This window comes from Leuresthes tenuis, unplaced genomic scaffold, assembly GCF_036924035.1.
Source record: "Leuresthes tenuis unplaced genomic scaffold, fLeuTen1.0.hap1 SCAF_5, whole genome shotgun sequence".
Classification (NCBI taxonomy): domain Eukaryota; kingdom Metazoa; phylum Chordata; class Actinopteri; order Atheriniformes; family Atherinopsidae; genus Leuresthes; species Leuresthes tenuis.
Window position 1 is genome coordinate 25,183,405 of NW_027325359.1, and position 5,899 is coordinate 25,189,303.

The 5,899-nt window shown below is 46.3% G+C and overlaps 7 non-coding genes across 7 annotated transcripts; all 7 read right to left on the minus strand.

Annotated features, from left to right (window-relative positions):
- Positions 1-1,479: 1,479 nt before the first annotated feature.
- Positions 1,480-1,593, minus strand: LOC140308376 (U5 spliceosomal RNA). The gene has a single exon (XR_011916329.1). It is a non-coding gene; the product is annotated as a U5 spliceosomal RNA (small nuclear RNA).
- A 411-nt stretch (positions 1,594-2,004) lies between these two features.
- LOC140307926 (U2 spliceosomal RNA) lies at positions 2,005-2,195 on the minus strand. The gene has a single exon (XR_011915946.1). It is a non-coding gene; the product is annotated as a U2 spliceosomal RNA (small nuclear RNA).
- A 308-nt stretch (positions 2,196-2,503) lies between these two features.
- LOC140308196 (U5 spliceosomal RNA) lies at positions 2,504-2,617 on the minus strand. Its single transcript, XR_011916164.1, has one exon. It is a non-coding gene; the product is annotated as a U5 spliceosomal RNA (small nuclear RNA).
- A 412-nt stretch (positions 2,618-3,029) lies between these two features.
- On the minus strand, positions 3,030-3,220 carry LOC140307927 (U2 spliceosomal RNA). The gene has a single exon (XR_011915947.1). It is a non-coding gene; the product is annotated as a U2 spliceosomal RNA (small nuclear RNA).
- Positions 3,221-3,528: 308 nt separating this feature from the next.
- On the minus strand, positions 3,529-3,642 carry LOC140308393 (U5 spliceosomal RNA). The gene has a single exon (XR_011916344.1). It is a non-coding gene; the product is annotated as a U5 spliceosomal RNA (small nuclear RNA).
- Positions 3,643-4,053: 411 nt separating this feature from the next.
- Positions 4,054-4,244, minus strand: LOC140307850 (U2 spliceosomal RNA). Its single transcript, XR_011915878.1, has one exon. It is a non-coding gene; the product is annotated as a U2 spliceosomal RNA (small nuclear RNA).
- A 285-nt stretch (positions 4,245-4,529) lies between these two features.
- On the minus strand, positions 4,530-4,643 carry LOC140308197 (U5 spliceosomal RNA). The gene has a single exon (XR_011916165.1). It is a non-coding gene; the product is annotated as a U5 spliceosomal RNA (small nuclear RNA).
- Positions 4,644-5,899: the final 1,256 nt, after the last annotated feature.

The following is a 5,899-nucleotide window of genomic DNA, read 5'->3' on the forward strand; positions in this document are numbered from 1 at the left end:
AGACCTTGCAGCCGAAAACCTTCGCTCCCTCTTTTGATCATACATTGTTGGGCATTCGCACCTTGTCTTACGCGCTTTTTACAAACTTTAGTCAGAAATTCACACCTTGCAGCTGAACCACCTCCGCTCCCTGTTTTGATCATGTATTGTCTGGCAATACTACCATTTCTTACCCGTTTGTGAGTAATCTTCTAAAAGGTCATACCTGTCATTTTTTCCATTGAAACCATAAATATTTAAGAGGTTAAAGTCTTGCCCCATAAAATTCAAGTGTGCTAAAAGTGCCCGTCCGTCTCGCACCAGAACATGCGGATTTTTAATTAGAATGGCCACACCATCATTTTTAATTTGATTTGAGCCACTCCATATCGATAAATTGGGCCACATTTCCTCCCATTGTCTATGGTTTTTCAAAAAAGGTAGTCCACATTCTTGTATTAAAAACACATCTGATTTTATGGAGTCTAAGAAGGATATAATACTCTGGGCTCTTGTCTTTGATTTCACACTTCTCACATTTAGTGTTGAGAAGGTGAGAACCATTAAAAGGATAAAGGAAAGTAGGTATGTCATTTTCGTTTTTCTAAGTTATCAAAACAAATTACACACTCAGGTTATTTCTTGGGAAACTAGCTCTCCTTTTCGGACTCTCGTGTTGGCCTCTGATGCAATGTTGCATTTAACTTTGAGTCCCTGGGGGTTGATTGCAGAGCTAAAGGGAATCAGAGGACAACTCAGATGCCGTCCTCCTCGGCTGTTGACCTTCGGGGAGGTGAGTACCTTCACTAGACTCACCTGTCTGCTCTTCCTCCTCATTTAGCTTAGCTCCACCCTCTGCCTGTGAATTCTCACAGACTTCAGCACTGAGTGGTGAGGCCTCTACAGGCCCCTCTCCTTTTTGCTCCTCACTTCCAATCCAAGCTTTTAGCGGGAAGTTTGAATTTATTGGGTCAACCTCTTCACTTTGTTCACCAACTGCCACCTCTGGTCCTTCTCTTTGTTGGCTTGACTGTGGCTTTACCGTCTTTAATTTGTTGGCAAAAGATTTAGGGCAATCTCAGAAGAGGTGATTTAATTCTCCACAGAGATTACATTTCCTGCCATTTGGACACTCTCCAAAAGTGTCCCCAATTTCTCTGCACTTCCCACATATCACCTTGGTACAAGCCTCAACCAGGTGCCCATGCTCACCACACTTGCGGCAGAGCTTGGGCTGCCCCTGGTACTGGATGTAACCTCGGTTTTCGAGGTGGCCAGAGTGTCACTTTGCATCTCCGCCCACCCGCTGCACTGAGCACTCTTCAGCCCTTTTAAATGGTATAACTTTGCACTCCCGCACGCTCCAGCGAGCACCATTCAAGCAACAACTTTGCACTCCAGCTTCAAACGTCGGCACAGTCGCAACAAGTAAGGCAACTCTACTCAGAGAAGTCACTCTGCACAGTAACAAGATTTCTTTTGCACAGACAGAAAGGGCTTCACCCGCAAAGGTAAAGCCTGCCAAAAAAAGCAACAACTCATTAGTGCTGCTCTCCACGGAAGTCTTTAGTAAAAGGCGAAAGACTTGTACATTATGAAGAGAAACCAGAGTACGATTATCTGTCACTGCGGGAGCAGGGCATCAGGCTAGTTGGCATAGCCACCTTCCCCATGGTGAGCTTTGCTTGGTTGAGACGCTTGCTCCCCCTCCTTGCTCCTCGGCTGACCAAGTAGGAAAAATCGGGCCCTATTCGATGGCTGCCTTGTCTTTTACTCTGTGCAAAAGACAAGGCAGCCACAAACACCACGGGAACACCGTATTGAGGCTTTGTTCTGACCGCTCATTCAGTGTCGCGTTTCTTTCAAGCAATTCTCCCGGTTAGCCCGCACTCGGCTCGCCCCCAGAGCTGTGTTAAAGTCTACTTCGCATTCACTCTCTTTTCTCAGCAGACTAAAAGAAAGTTTCATCTTGGGCTCCCTGAAACTTCCATCCTGCACCACTGTTTGCTTTTTCACAAGAGCAGAGAAGAGCGCACCGTTCCCAGCGGCACTGCAGTACCGGGTCGATGCTTGGAGTGAACGGAGCAAGCTCCTTTTTCAACTCCTATTGCTAAAAATCCATTTAATATGTAGTCCTCGTACAAAGGCCATATCAGATATTAAACTGATAAGAACAGGTACTACACTTGATCTTAGCCAAAAGGCCGAGAAGCGATAACTGTCCACTGGTTCACGTCCGAGGGCCCTTCCTGGCACAATGCACACTTGTAGCGGTGTTCTTTTTATGGCCATAGGTGGCCAGAGTGTCACTTTGCACCTCCGCCCACCCGCTGCACTGAGCACTCTTCAGCCCTTTTAAATGGTATAACTTTGCACTCCCGCACGCTCCAGCAAGCACCATCCAAGCAACAACGTTGCACTCCAGCTTCAAACATCGGCACAGTCGCAACAAGTAAGGCGACTCTACTCAGAGAAGTCACTCTGCACAGTAACAAGATTTCTTTTGCACAGACGGAAAGGGCTTCACCCGCAAAGGTAAAGCCTGCCAAAAATAGAAACAACTCATTAGTGCTGCTTTCCACGGAAGTCTTTAGTAAAAGGCGAAAGACTTGTACGTTATGAAGAGAAACCAGAGTACGATTATCCGTCACTGCGGGAGCAGGGCATCAGGCTAGTTGGCATAGCCACCTTCCCCATGGTGAGCTTTGCTTGGTTGAGACGCTTGCTCCCCCCCTTGCTCCTCGGCTGACCAAGTAGGAACAATCGGGCCCTATTCGATGGCTGCCTTGTCTTTTACTCTGTGCAAAAGACAAGGCAGCAACAAAAACACCACGGGAAAACCGTATTGAGGCTTTGTTCTGACCGCTCATTCAGTGTCGCGTTTCTTTCAAGCAATTCTCCCGGTTAGCCCGCACTCGGCTCGCCCCCAGAGCTGTGTTAAAGTCTACTTCGCATTCACTCTCTTTTCTCAGCAGACTAAAAGAAAGTTTCATCTTGGGCTCCCTGAAACTTCCATCCTGCACCACTGTTTGCTTTTTCACAAGAGCAGAGAAGAGCGCACCGTTCCCAGCGGCACTGCAGTACCGGGTCGATGCTTGGAGTGAACGGAGCAAGCTCCTTTTTCAACTCCTATTGCTAAAAATCCATTTAATATGTAGTCCTCGTACAAAGGCCATATCAGATATTAAACTGATAAGAACAGGTACTACACTTGATCTTAGCCAAAAGGCCGAGAAGCGATAACTGTCCACTGGTTCACGTCCGAGGGCCCTTCCTGGCACAATGCACACTTGTAGCGGTGTTCTTTTTATGGCCATAGGTGGCCAGAGTGTCACTTTGCACCTCCGCCCACCCGCTGCACTGAGCACTCTTCAGCCCTTTTAAATGGTATAACTTTGCACTCCCGCACGCTCCAGCAAGCACCATCCAAGCAACAACGTTGCACTCCAGCTTCAAACATCGGCACAGTCGCAACAAGTAAGGCGACTCTACTCAGAGAAGTCACTCTGCACAGTAACAAGATTTCTTTTGCACAGACGGAAAGGGCTTCACCCGCAAAGGTAAAGCCTGCCAAAAATAGAAACAACTCATTAGTGCTGCTTTCCACAGAAGTCTTTAGTAAAAGGCGAAAGACTTGTACGTTATGAAGAGAAACCAGAGTACGATTATCCGTCACTGCGGGAGCAGGGCATCAGGCTAGTTGGCATAGCCACCTTCCCCATGGTGAGCTTTGCTTGGTTGAGACGCTTGCTCCCCCTCCATGATCCTCGACTGACCAAGTAGGAAAAATCGGGCCCTATTCGATGGCTGCCTTGTCTTTTACTCTGTGCAAAAGACAAGGCAGCCACAAACACCACGGGAACACTGTATTGAGGCTTTGTTCTGACCGCTCATTCAGTGTCGCGTTTCTTTCAAGTAATTCTCCCGGTTAGCCCGCACTCGGCTTGCCCCCAGAGCTGTGTTAAAGTCTACTTCGCATTCACTCTCTTTTCTCAGCAGACTAAAAGAAAGTTTCATCTTGGGCTCCCTGAAACTTCCATCCTGCACCACTGTTTGCTTTTTCACAAGAGCAGAGAAGAGCGCACCGTTCCCAGCGGCACTGCAGTACCGGGTCGATGCTTGGAGTGAACGGAGCAAGCTCCTTTTTCAACTCCTATTGCTAAAAATCAATTTAATATGTAGTCCTCGTACAAAGGCCATATCAGATATTAAACTGATAAGAACAGGTACTACACTTGATCTTAGCCAAAAGGCCGAGAAGTGATATCTGTCCACTGGTTCACGTCCAAGGGCCCTTCCTGGCACAATGCGCACTTGTAGCGGTGTTCTTTTTATGGCCATAGGTGGCCAGAGTGTCACTTTGCACCTCCGCCCACCCGCTGCACTGAGCACTCTTCAGCCCTTTTAAATGGTATAACTTTGCACTCCCGCACGCTCCAGCAAGCACCATCCAATTAACATCGGCACAGTTGCAACAAGTAAGGCGACTCTACTCAGAGAAGTCACTCTGCACAGTAACAAGATTTCTTTTGCACAGACGGAAAGGGCTTCACCCGCAAAGGTAAAGCCTGCCAAAAATAGAAACAACTCATTAGTGCTGCTTTCCACGGAAGTCTTTAGTAAAAGGCGAAAGACTTGTACGTTATGAAGAGAAACCAGAGTACGATTATCCATCACTGCGGGAGCAGGGCATCAGGCTAGTTGGCATAGCCACCTTCCCCATGGTGAGCTTTGCTTGGTTGAGACGCTTGCTCCCCCCCTTGCTCCTCGGCTGACCAAGTAGGAACAATCGGGCCCTATTCGATGGCTGCCTTGTCTTTTACTCTGTGCAAAAGACAAGGCAGCAACAAAAACACCACGGGAAAACCGTATTGAGGCTTTGTTCTGACCGCTCATTCGGTGTCGCGTTTCTTTCAAGCAATTCTCCCGGTTAGCCCACACTCGGCTCGCTCCTAGAGCCGTGTTAAAGTCTACTTCTCATTCATTCTTGTTTCTCAGCAGACTCTTGGGATTTTATCTATAAAATGAATTCCTTCACTCAAACTATGTTAAAACTGCTTTGTCCTTCATATTTACCATGTCTAGAAAGATTTAAACAAAAAAAACAACGTTGTACTTTGCAGTAAAAGACAGAGCAAATCTAAAGTTTCATGAATCCGAGAATAAGCTTACTTTCATGAGTTCTTCACGATTTGGGATTTTGCTATAAAATGAATTCCTTTACTCAAACTAAATCGCTAATCTGTTACATGTAAGGCAGATGTCAAATTCACCGAAATAGGATCTAAGGGTATTCGGCCAATCGAGCTGTAGCAGCTTCGGTAAAAGAGTATAAGTTGAAGAGTTTGTGAATAAAGGTGTGCGCACACATAGTGAGCTGTAGGAAAATAGGCAGGGAGCAATGCCGGCTGGGGTATATGTTCTTGTATGTTGTCTGACTGTTTGATTTGAATGTGTTGTGTAAGTGTCCCGTTGAATGTTACATGTTTGGGCTTTGACACGCTTCACTGTGGTTGTTAACTGTGTGGTGTGTCCTGAAATGTTATATGTTTGGGCTGTGTGACATGCTTAATGCTTGTCAGTAGCTACCCACTTATTCATATATAGCAACTGACAACATAAGAAGTCCGGACATACTTTGATAGTAGTTGTAGAAGTATCCTTATTGATAATAGATAAACTAATTCATAGTGATAGAACAGTAGATGAACAGGTGCCTGCACATGTCTCACGAAAATAAAATGGGTGTATGATTGCTGACGGCAGAGCAATACTGCCAAACTTATGAGTTCTTGTGGCAAACTTGATTCAGTGTCTTGACGTGTATACGCTGTTTCGCTGACTTGATTGTCACAAGAAACAAAGTGTGTTTGATAAGATCCGACCATTTTATTACGGGAGGATCAGTATCAGTATTCGG